This window comes from Trachypithecus francoisi, unplaced genomic scaffold, assembly GCF_009764315.1.
Source record: "Trachypithecus francoisi isolate TF-2019V2 unplaced genomic scaffold, Tfra_2.0 Lachesis_group15, whole genome shotgun sequence".
NCBI classification, from domain to species: domain Eukaryota; kingdom Metazoa; phylum Chordata; class Mammalia; order Primates; family Cercopithecidae; genus Trachypithecus; species Trachypithecus francoisi.
In genome coordinates, this window is record NW_022681460.1 from 4,801,495 (window position 1) to 4,822,625 (window position 21,131).

At 47.3% G+C, this 21,131-nt stretch overlaps 1 protein-coding gene across 1 annotated transcript in view; it reads left to right on the top strand.

Annotated features, from left to right (window-relative positions):
• The window catches only part of PDE10A (phosphodiesterase 10A), a 347,007-nt gene that overhangs the window by 644 nt on the left and 325,232 nt on the right, over window positions 1–21,131 (top strand). The gene's annotated exons all lie outside the window — the stretch shown is intronic.

Consider the following 21,131-nt stretch of genomic DNA (forward strand, 5'->3'; position numbering starts at 1 on the left):
GAGCGTTCGGCCGCGCAGGGACGCCGGGGTTTCTCAGGCTCCGCGTGCGCTCGGGGAAAGGGCGGCCCAGGAGGGAGCCGGCGGGAGCTGGGCGTTTCGAGCGGGACCTGCCGCCTGCTTCTCCGCCCCTTGTGCCATTTCTGGCCACACTCGTCCGGCGCGTATTTATACTCTAAACTTTGTGACCACTTAGGTTCCTCCCTGTTGAGCCTGTGGCCACTTGGCTGGAGCAGATGCGCTTCCTTCTACTTGGGGGTCCAGCCCACCGGGTCCCTGTGGCCGCGGTGAGGGAGGCCAGGGCCTCGGAACCCCGCGCTTCCAACCGTGAAGGCACCGCCGTTCTCCGGGACTCGGAGTGGGCGCCCGGCCTCCCACTCCTCGCAGTGACCGGCAACCAGAGTGTGGACTGGCGGGGTGGAAACGGGTGCACCTCCACCCAGGGGACGCATCCCCACCCTGGGCCGCATCCTGTGGGTCCCGGGCTTCTCTGGGGTCCGGGCTGGTAGAGACAAGGGAAGAACAATAGGTCGCTAGGGTGGAAGAGAAAGGCGCCGCCGCCTCCGACTCGCGGGATGCGCCCCCGGGCCCACTGTGGCGTGGCCACTCCTCCTCGCCACCCGCGGGAGCGGGGCTGAGAGCGCCCTGGGGCAGAGGTGGTAGAAGGCGTGTCATGGGGGTGGGGGACAAGACTGAGCAGAAAAGTCAAGGTAGGGGTTCGCCAGAAGGAACCAGGCAGGCGGGAGACGGTGAGAAAAGAGGAAGCGCCCGGTGCGCAGAGGAGGGGGGCGTCGCGGTCGCGGATGGAGGGCGAGCAGGGTGAGGACGGGAAGACCGCGGCGGGGCCGGGTGGGAGCACCTCCTGCTCCAGGAGGTCGCGCCCATGGGTCTCCGGGCGACTCCGGCGCCAGTCGGGGCGGGCGCGGTTTCCCGCGGCCCAGAGCGCGGCTCCGGAGCCACCGTCCACCGCGTGCGCACCCGAGCCTTTGTCTGAGTCTCGCTTAGGAGCCGCGTTTCCGCGGCGCCTTCTCCGGGCCGACACTCTTCCAGGATTGCTGTTTTGGTTTCCCGCTCCCAGCTGCGGCTCACTCCCAGGCTTTGGCCGATCCGAGTCTCCAGGGCACCCGAGGTCGAGCCCCTCCCTGCGGCCAGAGCTAACCGCCCGCCCAGGCACCATTGGGGTACACTCCCCCGGCTGGCGAGCGCATTCGCGCCAGGATCGGCCGCTCCTTGCAATCCCGCTTCCCGGGCATGGGCCAGTCCACGGCGGCCGCGTGGTCAGCAGCCTCTCGTACACCCTTGCGGGCTCGCTGCTCTCACTTGATTGGCTGGCGGGGCGTGGGTGAGGTGCTCCCAGCTGACCCCCAAGTCCTCCCCCAGGTGTCTGCCTCCCACCCCCGTTGCAGTCTAGGTGAGGAAGGGTTGTGGAGATGGGTGTGCATGGACAGAGTATGTGGCCTTCTCTGTTGGCCAGAGATGTGGTCAGTAGAAGCACTTTTCCTTACTGAAGTGCCCCTTGGCCACCCGTTGAAGGTGGTAGAGGCTGAGGCCCCACCACCTCTCCGGGGGTTTTGGGATCAGCCTACAGGCCTGGTCTAGGACTGGGGTTCCTCCCGGTACCCTAACTGGTGGGCTTGTGAATTCTTTCTTAAAAAAAGAAACATCTACTTTTCTCAGTTGACCTTTGATTTGGGGTGGGGAGTTGAAGTCAGCTCTGCCTTGCAGTGACAAGCTGCTCTGGGGGAAAGGTGGTGCTACTGAGGCACGGGATTTTAGGCTTCTGGAAAAAGCCCCCGGGGGGTCCTGAAATGATGGGGCTTCTGTTGGTGCTGCTGGAACTGCTGTTGGCTCGTGTGTTCAGGGCCATGCTGGATGTTTTGGAGGGGAAGAGAGATCTGCAGCTCTGGATAGAGGGTGGAGTCCTCTTGGGATTCCTAGCACGCTCCCCCCCTTTAGGAAGACGATACCTGGAGAGGAGAAGCGTCTGTTCTGCAGAAGGGCCCAGCCAGGAGAAGCTGGTGCATCAGAGACACCATACTCATCAGGGAACACTCTAGAGCGGCCCCCTTGCCCCACACCCTGCCCTGAGCAGCAGCTTTGGGCTTGAACAGGAGCAAAAGGTTAGGACAGTCTTATTTGGGACATGACTAAGGTAGTAAACAAGAAGATACTTTTAAACAAAATCAATTATCAGACCCACTTCACTCAAACTTGGGAAGGGGATAGATGGATTCTTAAAGGAGAGTAGCCAGTTTCTGCTCTGACACTCTTATCTCTACTTTTTGGGTTTTTATTTCTATCTGTTGCTGCATGGCAAGCCACTGGTCTGAATTGCTAAAGTACCGATGTTTGACAGATTTTTGTGATATTTGTCGTTTTAAAAATCAGTCTTTTGAAAAAGAATTTCTAGACTCCGTAAAAATTTTAAAATGCCCAAATGCATACAAATGTGTCTAATTGTTGAGTGTTATTCCCTTTTTTTTTCTTTCAGTTTGATCTTCTGTTGGTCTGATATGCAAGTTGTCATGTAAAGGCTGTTTTGTCCAGTTACAGTTTGTATGAGTGCTGGTTTTATTTTTATTACCATCAAAAGCAAATCATGTGTAGAGGGTATGATATGCCAGCTCTGCTTCTGTCCATTTTAGCTCTGCATTTTGGCTCTTCACACTGACCAGCTGGTTCGCTCACTCATGCACCAAATAACACTTAGTAAGAGCTACTGCCAGGACCCAGGCCCCAGAGACAGAAAGAAAGAAAGAAGCCTAGTAGAAGCCACGAAGCTGCTGTGGGAGGTGTTCGCCATCCGGTAATAGAGATGGAGTACCCTAGAAGCAGGTTTGACATTAATGTCCAGAGGTCAGTGGCCACCATGCCCGGTGCCCTTACTCTGCCCTTATCAGGCCATTCCTGACTTCACCTCATCTCCTGCCATCTGCCTCTAATTGCTGACCTCTGGGCTCTTCCTCAGGCACCCAGCTTGATACTTCATTGTTAGCAAAGTTGCCATTGGGGTAGGAAATACTCTTGTGCCTGGAGAGCCCAGCGTTTGCTTGTGCAGTGGAGAGAGGAGAAGTAACATGGGACAGACCAGTGTGAGTGGCATTTGGTCTTCTAGAGAAGACAACTCAGATTGTCTGCGCTAGTGGTCAGTGTGGCTGCCCTGATGTAACACGGCTGCAGGACGTGCACAGATTAGAAACTCTGAGGCACACCTGTGGATAAGAACAGTCAGAAGCCACAAATACGCCTGCACCTCTCTCTGTTTGTGTTTCCCTGGTTAGCTACTCTGATGACATAAAGAGATATAGACAAAGGAAAACCCCGGTTGGTCAAGGAGGATACCGAGAAAGTTAGGAAAATAAAATTGTGAATGCAGACTGCAGATAGCTTCAGAGTACAATTGATTGTATATTTCCCAAATATTCAAAACAGGAGATGTGTATGTTCCCAGGAATTGTGGAGTTTAAATGTGCTCCGCACTCATCAGTAACTACTCTTACTGTTTCTTGAGACATAAGATACTGTGCGACCAACACTTGAACAAACTGAGATAAATACGATCTCTTTTAAGAGCAAATGTGTTTAACACGTACAAACTACACTAGACTTCGCCTTTAACTTCTGTTTGTGGGCTCAGGGAGATGGAGGTCGCAGAATAATGCAAGAACAACACTCAGCAGTAGAAATGGGTCTAAATCAGCCAACAGCCAACTCATAGACACTTGTTGAGTACCTACTGAGTGTAAATTGTTTGAGGGAGGTTACAATAATGATAACAGGTCCCTCAAAGGACTTGAAATATAGGTATGGACACCTACAAAGATGACTAACAAAGCAAGGTGTGACTTTTTCCTGCAGAGCCAGGATGTGGACGTGAGTGTCACAGTCCTCCGTGGAAGGGTGACCTATTTTTTGGTAGGGAAATCAGAAAGGACTTAAGGCCAAAGGGCAGAGCTGTTTAAACTGGTGGGATTCTTTAGGTTATCAATACTTACTTTCAAGAAATTGCACTTTTAATTTTGAGAAACCTACATGAGAAAATTCCAATGAGAAGCAGTAGAAACTTTAGAAGATGGTGTCATCTGCTATCCCAATCAGCATATTAGTCTTAGATAATTTCTGCACATAAAACTTTTTCCACTCCAATAGGAAAAAAAAAATTCAGTGCAATAGATAGTCAAGCAAATATTAGGATTTTGTTTACTATAAAGCAGGTTAAACATAGTGTGGTGCACATTTCACCAACGAATACATTGTTAATTTTTGTTTGTTTCAAAACAGCTGATGCAATCTGAGAGAAAAAATAATTTTCATGTAAAACGAATATTTTCCCTTAAAAGGAAAACTCTTAGTTGTAATTCAAAACATTTTAATTTCCTTTTAAAATGTAAATTAGGCTCCTCCAGCTGATCATGTCTCTAAGTCTGCCTAAAGGAAAACTCCACAGTGACAGAGGAACTCATAATCTTGCAAGGAAAGCAGAAGGTATCCAGTACTCTTGTTTTCTTTGTAGCACTCACCACTTGGCGAAATTATCTTGCTCACTTACTGGCTTATCTGTTTATTGCCTGCCTTCCCTCTCGGGAAAGGAAGCTCCGTGAGAGCCTGAGGGCAGGTGTCTTTTTTGGTTGTTTCCCTGAGACTGTTAACAGTGGCTGACACACGTAGAGAAGGTACTCAAATACTTGTGTTGGAAATTCAAAGATGAAAGCCAAAACAAATCTAAACAGAACCAAACATGTTGCCTGTCTTCAAGAAACCTAGAAATCGACGAGCACTCTTTGAAAGCTTCCTTTGTATGAGCCTCTGTTCTACGGACTCAGGATTCCAAGGTGTATGAGACAAAATCAGTTGTTTCGGGAAGCACGCAGCTTACAGGAGAGATGGACGAGAGTTCACAGACACGCTTACCCACAGACAGGCTGCAGGGCACTCTGCAGACAGTGAGAACCAGATGGCCTCTGACTGGGAGGTCCTGGAAAGGTTTCACAAGGTGGGAAGAGGCAGTGCCTTAGTTTTGCGAGAAGCCTGGGAAGGACCTTTTGAAGCCAAGGGAAAAGGATCTTCTGAGGTTGCAGGGTGGAAAACAGCCTGGACAGGTGGTAGGTTGGGGACCTGGATGATAAGACAGGACAGAGGATTATTTAGGCTAAGCTAAGGATACTTTACAATGACCCCTCAGACGACTGTATAGCAACAGCTATGGAAGACAGGTAGAAAGAATGGCCTCCGTGCCGGAGCTAGGATTCTGTGTGACTGCAGGGAGAGGGCTGATCTCGGTGGCAGAGTCCTTGGCACATGAGAAGAGGTGGGAGTTGGACCAGAGACGGGGCCATGCACATGAATGGTCAGGAGAGATACAAGCAGGAGGTAGCAGTTAATAATCAGACATCTGGGTGGCTGGTTGGATAAGGCAGGAGACATCTGACTCCTTAGTTTCTGGATTGGAAAGTTGTGTGTGTGTCTGTGTTTGTGTGTGTGTGTGTGTGTGTGTGTTGGGGTTGGAATGGGAGTAGTTACATGCCCAGAGAAAGAGATATCAGAATGGGAAGTATGAGAATTGAGCACCTGCTATGTGTTAAGCAGCCTCCTTGGTAGTAGGGATCGTCTCTGCTTGTATGGTGCCGGCACTCTGATGGTGCAGACAAGAACCAGAAACAAAAAATCCCAAGAGAGCTGCACAGCGAATGCACACTGAGAGTGGCCTGTGTGGCTGTGTGGCTTGTTGCCTTGTTCTGTGCAGGTCTCTCTTCACAGGGGCAGTAGAAATGGCCTCTGAATGACAAGGTGTCATCGGCCATTCAGTTATCAGGGGAAAAGCACCCTACGCAGAGGGGACTCACGAGGCAGAGTTGCGGGATGAGGGCCGTGCTGCTGGAGCTGAGCCCACCAGACGGTGGCACGTGAAGTGGCAAATGGGCTGGATGAAGGCTTTGCACAGAGGAAAAGACTGCAGTTTACTCTGGATGAAGGCAGAGGCTTTGGGGAGGTTTTGAGCAGGTGAGTGATCCATGGTTTATTATCTCAGAAGCTCATTCTGGCTGCAGTTTGGTGAATGAATCAAGGGAGCTGTCGTGGATACAGGGAGTCCATGGAGGCTACTGTCATAGTCAAGACAACAGCAATGGTGACTTGGATCACAGCGATGATCATAGAAGCAAAATGCCGCAGTGGTTCAGGAGGTGTTTGGAGGCGGCGTGTGTAAGACCTGCAGGTGGGTTGGATATGGGGAGTCAAGGGAGAGAGAGGAATCAAGAATCCATGCCTGGGTTTTTGACTGGAAAGATTTGGTAAATGGTGGGGCCATTCACTGGGATTGGGATGGAAAGCGTGGAGGAGGAGCACGTGGGGTGCGCAAGGAACCAGGCGTGGCGTTTGGCGGTGTTCAGTCTGAGGTGCCTATGCTAGGAAGGCAGCTGGATAAACAAAGCCTGGGAAGATTTGATCCAAAGAATCGTTCAAGACTGCAGCATAGAAACTGCAGTCACAGCATCTAAAATCATGGGATCGGATGCCCCCAAGGACAGTATATAGATGCCTCTGACATTTTGACTCTGGGGGAAATACAGACAGAGTTGGTTAATGAACCATAGCTGGGTGCAGTGTAAGTGGCTGGCTGAAGTTTGACACACGAACGGATGGCCCTCTGGAATTCCGTGTTAGGAACCGGATTAGAAAGAGAGGTTTGGACTGTGCAACACCAAGGTAGTAGTTGAAGCCACAATCGTGAATGGAGACCAGGAGTGAATAGTGGGAGTGAGCAGAAGCCAGAGGATAGGACAGAAGAAGGCAGAGCCATGGAGCACCCTGGAGAGGAGTGACCCAGGGAGATCCCGAGATGGAAGGGAGCACGTCCTGGAGTTCAGAAGCCGAGCCTCAAGAGGAAAGAAGCCAGATGCCCCAGAGAGCAGGTGAGTTCCAGCAGCAAGGAGGTCATCCGTGGCCTTGGTCGGGAGATTGCAGTGGAGTGGCATGGATAATACCTGATGCCAGTGTGGTGAGGATGGCAGACGGGGCCGTTTGAATCTCAGCCATGGACAGGTAGATGCCGGCTTTTTCTGCATGGAGAATTGACTTGGGAATGTTGATTTGCTGAAGAAAAGGAGCTTGAAGAAATAGGAAGATAGGTAGAAACAAACCTTAAAGAGAACGGGACGAGTAGAATGTGGGGGACATGAGATGGCTTTGGACACTAGAAGGAAACCTCTTCCTCAGAGAGGGAACCTTGGAAGGAACTGGTGTGGGGGCTGCTGTGGAGGTGGAAAATTCACAGTGCTTTCCCTAGCTTCTGGCCCCCATTTCTCCCAATTGCACGGGACTGTGGCCACCTGAGAATGAGCCAAGGAGAGTGGGGCCTGGGGAAGCAGGGGTGGGGTAGTGGAGAACGGGAGGCGGGCTGCCAGGGGATGGCCCAGCCTTGCTGAGACTGGAATTGCAAGGCTAGGAACAGGACAATGAGGAGGATGATGGGAGTGACTGGGAACGTTTTAGAAGGAGAGTAATGCCATTAAATTAATAGTTTAGGAAGATGTGCAGTACTGGTGTGCAGGGGGGATCGGAGTAAGGGCTGGCAGAGTAAATGTTAATACACTCTGCATTTAAAAAATATACCAAACACAAAGGTACGCACAATTTAGATATGCATCTTGATGCAAGTTGACCGGTAGAGTCCAATTGGAGTGGTGTCTTGAGGGCAGAAGAGTATTTGATATGTGGAGCTGAGTGAGGTTCCAGAGTGGCAAGGTTCCAGAGAGGAGAGAGAGCCTGGACAGAGGTGCCAGGTGCAAGATGCGCAGCCAGAAGTCAGGGCTTGTGGAGTACGACGATCTCATAGCTGGGGGGCTTTGTGCAGAGAAGGAGGGATGGATAAAGCTGACACGGTGGATCAGGTTTTCCTTACACACTGAGTCCAGCTTTGCATTGGGGGAAGGAGTGGAGAGGTGCCAGAGGGCACGGCGTGGGGAAGATACCATGACATGCAGGTATTTATCACATGTTTCCTGCTCATTGGTTTCCATCTGTATCACTGGCAATATAAACCCAAGACAGAGCTGTGCCTTGCTGTCCTGGAGTTGCTGGCTCATGAGGGATCCAGACCTGATGCGGGGTGTTCTGGAGAGCTGCTGGTAGAGACACGCATGGTGGGGAAAGCTGTGCCCCGGGATGGAGATGGAGGTCCCACTTCGCTCCTGCGGAGTTCTCAGGCCCTGCAGCTCTCTGGCCTTTCCACTGTCTCTCTCTGCTTCTGCAGTGCGATTCAGCGCATGGCTGGTGCTTCTGCCCCGTGTCATGGTGTCCTCCTGACTGCGAGTCTTTCCTCTTGGTTGCCGCCAGTGCCCTGGAACCCCTGTTCCTTGCATCTTCTCAGGCTTCGTCATGGTCCGCTCATCCGCCCTTCCGTCGTGTGCTGGTGCTTACGATGGTCTGCTTTCATGTGTGTCTCCTATTAGCCAACGTGTTCTTGCGGGTGGGAAGTGTGTTGCATTCATTTTCCTAACCTCAGTGCCTAGCACGTTGCCAAGCAAAATAAGTTGAATAAATGAGTCAATAGTGAAGGTGCTTAAGTGAGGGAATATGATTGAAATTGTCCTTTACAAGATTAATTTTCCTAAAGGGAAATAAATCATGAAATAAATAATGTGATTGTAAAGTTTTGCCGGCATGACTTGAAACTTCATCTTTGCTTCGTGTATCATATTTTCATGTGATCCAAATACACTCGTTGGCATCAGTGACCGGGGCTTCTGAGCTACTGTGAACACAGCATGTTCTTATGCCCGAGCTGCTGGGGCATGGCTTGGCATGGAGCAGCCACCCTGAGATGACAGGAAGGAGGGAGATAAGTGTTTAGAACATTCTGGATGCCTCAACTGCATTTCCTGGGGCGGTGATAAAAAGCTTTTTACTTTGATGAAAACATTTCTACATAGCAAAGCGAAAGTGTCGCATATGAAGGGCTGACGTGTTTGAATATGATGAATTATTTATAAAAATACAAGCGTATTTGGCCTTTTAAAAGTTGGTAAGTACTGTGTAAGAAGCAGTTTTGCACAAAGAGCAGTTCACTCTGTTGGAAAAACACAGACTAACAGGTAACTGCAGAGTTGCATTCTAGGGACGGGTGGAGGCTGGTGCAGAATGGGAAAAAGCAGCATGATAATATAGAATTCAAGTTGTAGTTATTTGTATAGGATGTAATTTGTGTTTCGGTGTTATATTTTAGTAGCTTCTGAAATAAACATCTAAAGTGATATCCAAACGGGCTTGAAGTCTGGGCGAGGCGGCTCTTGCCTGTAATCCTAGCACTTTGGGAGGCTGAGGTGGGAGTATTGCTCCAGGAGTTCTAGATCAGCCTGGTTAACATAGTGAGACCTTGTTTCTAAAAAGGAAAAAAAAATAGCCCGGGAGGTTGAGGCTGCAGTGAGCCATGATCACACCATTGCACTCTAGCCTGGGCAACGGAGGGAGACCTTGCCTCAAAAGACAAAAAGAAGAACGACAAAAAAGAGCTTAGTTACTATGGCTTCCTGGACGTGGTAATTACGTAGTGTATTGGTGTCTCAGGGTTATATACATTTCAGATTTTCTTAGTGTCCAGGACCAGAAGTTGTCTAATCAGTCGTCATGACTTTTTAGGACTATACTCCTCTCCTCATGATTAAATATGTCTAATTTTTAAAGACAGATTGAAGACCTACTTATAAAACCTCAGTAATGAAGAAGAGTGGTACTGGCATGTGGATAGGTAGACAAATGAATGCAACAGAACAGAAAAGGATTAAACCCAGACACATGGCGAAATCTAAAGGATGATAAAAGTGTCATTTCATACAGGAGAAGCAGAGATAGACTACTGAATAAATGATTTGGGGACACTAAGTAGTCATCTAGAAAAAAATAAAAATAGATTATTCCATGCAGTGCACCTTCAGGATAAATTCCAAATGGATATGTATATTTATGTGTATATTTAAATGTGACATTTATATATATATTTAAATGTAAAAACGGAAACCATAAAAAGAAAAAAAAATGAGGAAATTCCTTTCTAGCCTTGAAGTGGGGAGACCCTTTAAATGGGACTCAAAAAACCCAGAAGTAAAGAAAAGATTGGTAAGTTAATCCACATTCAAAAAACAAAATGAAACACCTTCGTATTGCCCCAAATCCTGTAAGCCAGGTCTTAGCATGTTCCTGTCCAGGCCCTGGTGCCGCCCCTGACTCTCCACCTATGTTTCTCCATGTCCGATAGCATGCCAGAAGCTCCAACACCATGTTAACAACTCCCTGTACTTGAATTGTGGCCCTAGAGAAAACATTTACAGTTCTTATCACAGCATAGTGGTAACCTTCTTAATATATAAAGAGTTCCTAGAAATGATTAAGAAAAGAGCTCTTAGACATGACTAAAAAGAAAGAACAGCCTGATAAAAAATAGTCAAAGGATATGAACAAGACAAATCACAGCGAAAGGGAAGTAAATGGCTCTTTAAAAACGTGAAAAGATGCTCAGCCTTATTCACGATAAGAGAAATGCAATTGAAAATAACACCTGTGAAAATGGCACCTGTAACATTTGCAAATATTCATAAACTTCATAACACACTGTTGGCAAGTCCACGAGGAGGCAGGTGCTTCTGTACTTTCCTGGTGGGAGTATCAAGTGGTGTAGCTACCGAGGAAGGCAATTTGGCAGTATCCATCAATATTAAAAATGCATGTTGGCTGGGTGCGGTGGCTCCCACCTATGATCCCAGCACTTTGGGAGGCCGAGGTGGGTGGATCACGAGGTCAAGAGATTGAGACCATCTTGGCCAACATGGTGAAAACCCCTCTTTACTAAAAATACAAAAATTAGCTGGGCACAGTGGCATGCACCTGTAGTCCCAGCTACTCAGGAGGCTGAGGCAGGAGAATCGCTTGAACCCAGGAGGCGGAGCTTGCAGTGAGCTGAGATCATGTCACTGCACTCCAACCTGGCGACAGAGAGAGACTCCATCTCAAAAAAAAAAAAAAAAAATGCATATACCCATTGAGTCAATAATTCTGCTTCTAAATATTTATCCCTCAGAGATACTCACACATAGGCAAAGTGACGTAACAAGATATGAATATGGTACAGTATTGTTTGAAATAGGACATTGGAAACCATCTGATGGCCTATCTACGAGTAGGGGCCTGGTTAAATAACATTTGCAGCAGTGAAAACCAATGTCCAGAAGATCTTCGAGATACACTGTTATGTGAAAAAAGTGAGGTGTAAGCAACATACATACACACACTCAGATACACACATTTTTGTGTTAGAAAGGACAATAAAAGCATATACTTGTATTTGTGATTGCATAAAGAAACTGGGAAGAAACCCACGAAACTGTTCATGTAACACTTGCTGGGCAGTGAAGGGAGGTGGAAGGGACAAGGGATCCTGGGGGATGGAAAACCAGAGTTGTGGGGAGACTTTTCAGTGTTACCCCGTTTTATACGTTTTGAGTTTTGAATAATATAACTTATTTCCCATTCAAAAGTTAAATTTCAGAATTAGCAAGAAGCTACCCAAGTGATATCGAATGAATGTTGAATTGCCTTACTTTGTTGTTCATGTGTTCATTAGGGGGTCATGTTTTTATGGTCTTCCTCCTGGGATCATGGTTTCATTTGTCAGCCCCTAACATTTGATTGATTTCTGTCTTCCTCTGGCCTCTCACGTATTTCTCCCACACAAGATCCCAAAATGTGAAATGATGAATATTAAAAAAACTGCACGCATCATTACCCCTTGTGGTTATCTTATCAACTCCTTTCTGACGTCATGCACAGATTTGAACATGGAAAACAACACTTCTATTTTAATATAATTTTTAACTGATGCAATTGATGGTTTCATACTTAAGATGTGAACTATTGTTTAAACCATTGGAGAGCTGCCCAGCCAGTTTCATCTGGTAGAAATCACTACTTTTTAGCAAGAAACCGGATGCCTTGTTGTAGAAACGAACGTTAGATACTAGCACTTCTCCAGTGAATGCAAATACAGCCTCAAGTGGTATTACCATTTAATGACACCATTAAATGGGGGGGCCCCAGCAGTTTATTACAAGTTATTCTATTGTGACAGTGATTTGATTATTTGACTGGACAGCTGGGGCAGTGGGCATTCCTGTACCTGTTCCTCAGCAGCTTTGCAGGGCAGAGTGGGAGCCACTCTATACCAGGGCTAGGGGTCTATGTTGACCAGAACTCTACCCTGGGAGAGCTTTCTGCCCAGGTCGAGAGGGTCAAAGCCTTCCCTCTGGCTGGGCCTTCATGGGGACACTTGAGTTATTTAGAGCCCCATGTTTGCCTTTCACCCTGGATTTCCCTGGGGTTTAGAGCTCATGCTGTTGCTGAGAGTGTCTCAGCGGGCCTCTTTGCTGTCCCCTGACTGACTCTTCCTCCTTGGGTTGGATATCATCCTGCTTATTTTCCTGTGTTCTGCTTCTAATGGTGACAGCTTTCTTTGTCTTATCACTTAATATTATTTCCTTCTAGTCCACTCCTTGGTTTTATTTTAGCTGCTACTTCCTTCCAAGTTACTGGATTTTATGAGAACCCTTTCCTGACCTTTAAACCTCTGTCTTCACTCCCCTTGCAAGCTTCTCCTTGGAGCTGCAAGCTCCTTGTGAGGTCTCTTCAGGTAACCCCTGGGGCACACCTAAGTCTCTGAAAGGCACAGGCCTGTCAGTGTGCACTCACCTAGTTCTCTTTCTGTAAGGCACTCCTTTCTCACAGGAGACTGTTCTGGGGAAACCCTGGTGGTCATTGCTCTCTTTTTCTTGGAGTGGCTCCTGGGATGGGGATGGGTGAGTAGAAGGTGGCTGCACGGTCCTTTCGCTCCGTGAAGCACTTAAATCCTTCAGAGGCTTTGCAGGCCACCTGGAATGCCTTTGTGTGAAAGGTTATTCTTTGTGAATAATATTACTGCCCTAGTTTGATTTCATTTCTCAGGCGACCTGACTGTGCGTGCAGAGCTTTGGCACTTTCTGTGTTGTGTAACTGTTCTGTTCCTTTTGTGAGGGCCATCATTAGGAAATCTGTCCATTTTTTATCCTGTGTGATTTTTGAATTTTCTTTGTTTTGTGTTGGTCCATTTTTAAATGTATTTCAGCAAAGTGTTTGTGATTCAAAATTGTTATGACTTCTTGTATCTGTGTTGCAGTCTGGTGGAAAGTACTGCATATGACTGATAGAATAAGGCATTCAGTACTAGGTTTTGGGGTGACCTAAAAGTTTTCTAAATGCCATTATTATTAGGTGGAGATCAGCTTCAGAGAGGGCTTATGTGTAGAAAGAGATGTAATTCACCCTTGCTCTTTTTTTCTTTTTTTAATTGATATCCTCCTGGCCTTTGTCAGTAGTTTTCTTGTGCTTTGTGATTTCTCAGTAAGAAACAGTGGATGGTCTGATGTGTTAAGAGATGTGTGTGCCTATCTTTGTTAAACACCATGGAGGCACCATAACCTAGAGTGCTTAATTACCGAATTCCTGCATTGCAGTTGTTTCCTTTGCTACAGTCGTTAAGATTGTGGTGAAGATTAAATGAGGTAATATATAGCAAGTGTTTGCAATAATGCCTTGAGGAGAGCAAGTGCCCAGACACTTAGCCATTGTTTCCTTGGGTTCTGAGACAGTAAAAAGGCAGCCTCTGCAAGTGACGTCCAAGGGGGTGCCGGTCGGGAAAGGAAGAGAAAGGCTGCTGAGAGCATCCATTTGGCTGGGAAAGGTGTTTCTTTGTAGTTGCAGGAAGTTCAGCTTCTGGAAACGCTGATATCAGGAAACGGCTGGAGTCCTCAAGCAATTCCACTTTCTTGGCAAGAAATTAAAGGAAAATGTGTTGCAAATAAAAGGGAAGAATTTTTAGAAAAAGAACTAAAAAAAAAAAAAAAGGATTGTCATTAGAATGCTTCTTCCATTTAGGGGAAGCTATTTTTTGAAAGGCTATTGTAGTCCCTTTCCCCATTTATGGGGCTTCTGCACCTCCAAAAGAATTCACCTCTGCCCTCTCCTCTCTCTGAGCGTTTCGCCTTCACTCGGTCCTGTCTAAAAGCGGAGTGTTGCTGTTGGATCTCCTGCTGCTGGTGTTGAGTGGGAAGGCCCTGAAGCTGGCAGCTCCGGGGGCATAGTGGCCTCAGGTGAGCCTCGAGCCTGTCCAGGATGCCGTCCCTCTCTGCCATGGACCCTGTAGCTTATATTTGCTTTGTATGGTTTGCCTCTGTAACTGGTTATTTGTTTACTCTAGACTTTTGTAGATTGTTGGTCTGTATTCTTCACTCTGTGTGTGGACTTAGTCCTATGCATGCATTACAAATTTCTTTTGTAATTTAATTTAACTTGAAGAAAGGTGAGAATGTGCCCATCACGAGCAATGATCTCCTTACAGGTAAATTGTGAGAGTGCTATGTGTGAAATGCCTTTACACAGCCTCTACGTCTTGTTCGCCTTTATCTGAAACAAAGCTATCAATACATTATCTAATTTTAATTGAAAATTCTGCAAATAATTTGAGGAATTACACTTTTATATGTTACGCTATTTCTGGAATTATTTAATACTGTCAGATGGGCATGGACTCAAAAATGACTGGTTGGCTTCTGTCTCTCAGTAGGTAATATTTCATAAACATTCAAAGACGTTCCAGGCAGGTGTCCATTGTGCAGCTGTGGCCAGGTGCTCCTTCTCCTCCCAGAACTGTGTTTGGAGCAGCAGGGTAGCAGGTGGGTGGCGATGCCGCTGTTGACTCCTGCTCGCCTGTCTTTCCTCGACGTCATTGTGCAGCTGTGGCCAGGTGCTCCTTCTCCTCCCAGAACTGTGTTTGGAGCAGCAGGGTAGCAGGTGGGTGGCGATGCCGCTGTTGACTCCTGCTCGCCTGTCTTTCCTCGACGTCATAAGCTTGAGGTTTGCTGTCCATCTCAGATGACTAGCAGTGCCCTGCAGGAATCATGAGCGTGTGCTGAATGAAGGGGTCATGAGAAGCAGTATGGGGTGCTTGGAGACGTGTATTTTGGAGCAAGAATTGGTCTCAAATCTCAGCTCTATGTAATTTCTCCGCACTCTAATTTTCTCATCTGTAAAATGGATGTTCAACAAATGTTAGTTTATTGAATAGTTTATTAAATACTTTTTCCTCCACAGAAGAAATTGCAGACTCGTTTTGGGTCATAATACTTTGGAATTTTCTTGAATTGCCCAATTTGGACATTTATAATCAGTTTTGATTTCAACTATGATAGGCTCCACCTAGTTTTTCAACATAGGAAGAGACGAGAAAATGGAAGGCCGTTTCCAGAAATCCTTCACATGTTGCTTTTGATTTTTAAAAGAGGCTGTGACTTCATGACAAGGTCTATAAATGAACGTCCTTGCGCTCCGGGGTGGGGACAGAGCTGCAGTGAGGCCTTTGCCCTCGCGTTCCTGATGCTGCCGTGCAACTGTTCCCTGGTCTGTGCCAGGCTGGCCCATTTTCCTGAGAAGGCTCAAGCATGCTCCTATTTTAGGATTTGACCTGCTGTTCATCTTGCTGGGTTATTTTGCCTCCCTTTATGCTTGTTTCCTACCTTATATAAGGGCATTGTCCTCAAGTGGAGGAATATGTGGAACTATTTGTAGTCATGTTTAGCAGTTGTTTTGGTGGATATTAGTAGTTAGCTAAAGGAAGTAAACTTTTTTTTTTTTTTGAGATTGAGTCTTGCTCTGTTGCCCAGGCTGGAGTCCAGTGGCATGATCTTAGCTCACTGCAACCTCTGCCTCCCAGGTTCAAGCAATTCTCCCGTCTCAGCCTCCCTAGTAGCTGGGATTACAGGTGCACGCCACCAAACCCAGCTAATTTTTGTATTTTTAGTAGAGATGGGGTTTCACCATATTAGTCAGGCTGGTCTCGAACTCCTCACCTCAGGTAGTCTGCCCACCTTGGCCTCCCAAAGTGCTGGGATTACAGGCATGAGACACCGCGCCCAACCAGGAAGTAAACTTTTCAGTAGATCTCAGTCAACGACTGTGTAGGTTTTGCCAGATTTAATGTGCTTGTGTGTCTGTAAACTCACCCTAAGGACCTACCTCTGATTCCGTTGGTTCTCTGAAGTACTCAAGTTCTCTGGAGTACTTCAAGTTTCCCTTGAAGAAAGATGTCTATGAATTCAAGTTTTCTATTTGGGTTTCCTTGCCCGCAGAGCCTGAGATAAGGACAGGTGGTTCATTTGAGAGGTGACTGCAGCAGGCAGGAGTGGGGAGTGAAGCAGGGGGTCGGGGCAAGAAGGGGAGAGCCAGTAAAAGTCGAGTTATTACTTGGTTCCAGCAGGTCCCTTCCCAGGAGGACAGAAGGCAGCCACACCCTCACTATGCACTCCCAGATGCTTCTTTTGGAAATCCAGTGGGCTCTCCTGGCCCTGGCAGGGGTGCTGGATGAAAGCAGCAAGGCTTGGATGTGCGCCTGAAGTAGGATCCACCACTTTAGGGGAGACTGGCCTCACTAGGCACAGGCCACCACTGTTGTGACAGAAACCAGAAGCAGGCTGAGAGGATGCGGGTACCAAGCGCCAGAGGCTTCTGCTACTAACACAATTAGGGTGACATTTATGTTCTTTATTCCACTTTCCAAGTCTGAGGTATATGATTTTTTAAAAAGCACTCATTATTTTTTAAAGTTCCCAGATTTCCTTGAGATCAACGTAAATCCAGACGATCGCACTTGCCCTGGCCTTGCTCATGACCGTCCGTGCTTCTGACCTGCAGTGGCAGAAGTGAGCAGTGTCAGGGAGACAGTAGGGCTGACGAAGTCTGAAACACATGCCATCTGGCCTTCCACAGGGGAGGCTACCCCTGTCCTAAGACAGTCATTTCATACAGGAGTTTTCATAGAATTCGCTGTTTTTAGGTGCCTATGTTTATGCAGTACACGCAGTGTGATGTTTCAGTGTACGTATATGTTGTGAGTGCCAGTTAGAAGATGGGTGATCAAGAATTGGAATTTCAAGAGATCCCACACATTTGGCATCTCCCTTCACCTTCCCTGGGTGACAGGTACTTCCACAGTGCCTGCCTTTTGTTGCCCTTACCTCTGGGCATCGTACATGTGAAGAAAGGTGCTGGTGGTTTCTCCCAGGCTGCTTCCTATGGGCACACCCACTTCCAAGAGGATGCATGGGCAAAGATGACTTTAAAGAAATCAACTTTCATATTCTCAAGCTTCACAGAGACTCTTAAAAATGAACTTTTCTGGCTGAGCGTGGTGACTCATGCCTGTAATCACAACACTTTGGGAGGCTGAGGCCAGCAGATCGCGAGGTCAGGAGATCGAGACCATCCTGGCTAACACACAGTGAAACCCCGTCTTTACTAAAAATACAAAAAAATTAGCCAGGCATGGTGGTGGGTGCCTGTAGTCCCAGCTACCTGGGAGGCTAAGGCAGGAGAATGGCATGTACCTGGGAGGTGGAGCTTGCAGTGAGCCAAAATCGCGCCACTGCACTGCAGCCTGGGGGACAGAGCGAGACTCTGTCTCAAAAAGAAAAAAAATGAATTTTTCTGAGGGTGTCTACCTGACAACAGGTCTGCCAGTTGTACTTTTCAGCTTTCCTTTAAAAATATATATTTTAATTGACCAGTAATGGCATATGTTTATGAAGTACAGTGTGATACTTTGATGTATGCATACATTGTGGAATGATTAAATCTGGTGAATTAACATATCTATCACCTAACCTACTTACTGTTTTTTGAGTGAGAACATGTAAAAATCTATTCTTCTAACAATTTCTAAATGTTTAAGATGTCATTATTAACCATGGTAACCATGCTGTGCAATAGATAGCTAAACCTCATTCCTCCTCTCTGACGGAAACTTGGTAAGCTTTGACCAAGATCTTTCTTTTCCCCATCCCTGCCTGTCCCAGCCTCTGGTGACCACCGTTCTCTTCTCTACTTCAATTAATTCTTTTAAAAGTTCCAACTATAAGCGAGGTCATTCAGTATTTGTCTTTCTGTGCCTGGCTTATTTCACTTATCTGTTTTTACAACTGACTTCCTCTCATTTCCCAAAGAAGAAAGGCATACCCCTTTCTTCTTCAGAGTCTCACTATGGCTCATTGCCCCAGCATGTAAAAGTCTCTGGGGTACTAAACGATGGGACAATCTGAGAAGGCTCCGTTCCTAGGGCAGAGTTCATGGAAAACAAAGGAAAACGAAGCAAGGAGAGTATCTGTGAATGTGGGAGACTCTGTATTTCACCAAGTCAGCAAACCCATGGCAAGGCTCCGTGTCTCCACCCATCCATCCACATACTCATCTGTCCGTCCATCCACCCACTCATTTATCCATCCATCCACCCACCCACCCACTCATCTATCCATCCATCCATCCACCCACCCACCCACCCAACTATCCATCCATCCACCCATCTATCCATCCATCCACCCACCCACCCACCCATCCATCCATCCATCTATCCATCCATCCACCCATCCACCCACCCAACTATCCATCCATCCACCCATGTGTCCATCCATCCACCCACCCACCCACCCAACTATCCATCCATCCACCCATCTGTCCATCCATCCACCCACCCACCCAACTATCCATCCATCCATCTATCCATCCATCCACCACCCACCCACCCACCCACCCAACTATCCATCCATCCACCCATCTGTCCATCCATCCACCCACCCAACTATCCATCCATCCACCCACCCACCCACCACCCACCCACCAACTATCCATCCATCCACCTACCCACCCACCCAACTATCCATCCATCCACCCACCCACCCACCCAACCATCCATCCACCCATCTATCCATCCATCCATCCATCCATCCACCCATCTATCCATCCATCATCCACCCACCCACCTATCCATCCATCCACCCACCCATCTATTCATCTGTCTCTCCACTCATCTCTCCATCCATCCATCCATCCACCCACCTATCCACCCAGCCACTCACCCACTCACCTATCTGTCCACCCACCTACCTATGCATCTACCCATACATCTACCCACCATCCATCCTTCCATCTATCTTAGAACTATAATTCAGAAATGAGAAATTGTCACAGGGATGCAAGTTCGATGATGTATTTAAATTATAAAATAACCTTTTCAGACATAAGTTAGGTCTGATTGAACTATTTGACTTGCCACTGGAGAATGGCTTTCCAGGAAGGTTGTTTGGTGGACAGAGTCCATGGACTGAGTGAACAATATATTCCTCAGCTCCAGGTTTTGACAAAAATATGTACGGGGCATATTTGCGTAAAAAATATGTGAGAACATACATCATTTGCAACATTTTAAAGTTGGGATACAAGTTTTATATGCCAGCTTAAAAACGTGTGATGGGACGCACATGCTTTGGCAGGTGTGCTGCAAGAGAGTGAGTGAATGCAAAGAGCACCTTAGAGCTGAATTAACACACTGGATGTGAGCGAATTACCTGGGCTGTGTGGTGTTCACCTACCTGAGAGTGTCTGAAAGCATAAAGGCCGGACTGGTACAGCCACCAGGCATAAGGACTACAAATGATTTTACTTGAGATTTGGCTTATAAGTCTCCTCAGCAAGATCAGAGAGGATTCCAGGGTCTAGTCTTTCAACTTCCAACCGGCTCATACCACTGTTGTAACCAGAATGATTTTGTGGGACTATATACACCTCAGGGCTTTGCAGAGCACTACCCCTCTAAAATCTCTGCAATTGATTATATGTTCTTTATTTTAATTCCACGTTAATGTGGCTGTGTCCCTCCTAAATACAGCTTGAGTCCTTTGTTGAGTGCCTCCTATGTGTCGACACGGTGGTGCACAGATGGATGTCCATGACCTTAGGGAGCCTATGCCTCGTGGCCAAGGCCGACCTGAACAAATGCATCATGCTAGACACATACGCACAGGAAGCCACATTCATCCGGGGCATCTAGGGACGTCTCCCCAAGGAAGAGACAGAGGAGAAGGAAAAGACTGTGTTAGCCCCTGTGGATGTGGGGCTGTGGGAGAGAAGGTGTTTCTGGTGGAGGGGCAGCTTGCGCAGAGACCTGAAGGGTAGGAGACATCTTTAACTCCAGGCGTGGATTTCCGGCATCATGGTGTTCCACCTTCTCAGAGTCAAAGCAGTAAGTTACACCTCCGATGAAATAAGCACATTAAACACACGCACGTTCATCATTCCACACCCTGAATGGGCGGCAAAGGAAACCAGATTCCTACCAGACACGCCTCTGCCATTCCAGCTGGCGGCCTGCAGGACAGAGGCTGTGGGGCTGCCATTGGAGGCACAGGGTGGCTGGAGAGTTGAGACGAACCACAACACTGCTTCCCAGAGACGGGACCATGTTCAGTTTCAAAGACTGCTTTCTATTCCTCATCTTCCTTGGTTGTCGTAACAGTCCAAAGAGGAATCCTAAGCAAAATTAGGCTCAGAAACATCTAGGGCATCTAGGAACAGACTTGAATCACCACATGGTGGGTGTGGCGAGGGAGGAGCCAGGCTGCTTTGCCCTAGCTGTGCTCAGGGTCTCAGTGGAGGGCCTGCCCCCAAGTCGCCCTCAGTGACATTTGCCAATATTTGCCGAGTGGCGAGCACCTGCTCTGGCTGGGGGTTATCATGGGTGAGGCACCACCTCTGCCTCTGAGAGCCAGCATTGCTGGGGAAGCATTTGCCAGATTACTGAAGTGTAACTTTTAAAGCACCTGTTTTTAGTGATTTAAGTTAGTTCAGACATCAACCTTTAAAACATGTGTGATGCCTTCTCTTCTTAGATCTAGTATTGTGCATCTGATATTTTACCTTTTATCTTTATGAGCACCAGTTATTATTGTTTTATAAGAGAGAAGTATATTTTAAAGGACTCAAGGTTTAGAGTTCTGTTTGCTGCTATAATTAGTCAACCACCTCATACTTCTAGATGTTTTTATTTATCTTTTTAAAGATAAATGAAATATTTTAAAAAATCTTTCTTAAGACTTTTAACATTTTTCCTTTTTCTTTGTTGACCTCTGGGCGTCAGTCACCCCTTACTGGCCCCCACGTGCCTGCTCAGAAAGCCTGGCCATCCTCCCCTAGTCAGTCTCTTGGGTCCATCCCTCTCCTGTGGTCAGGTG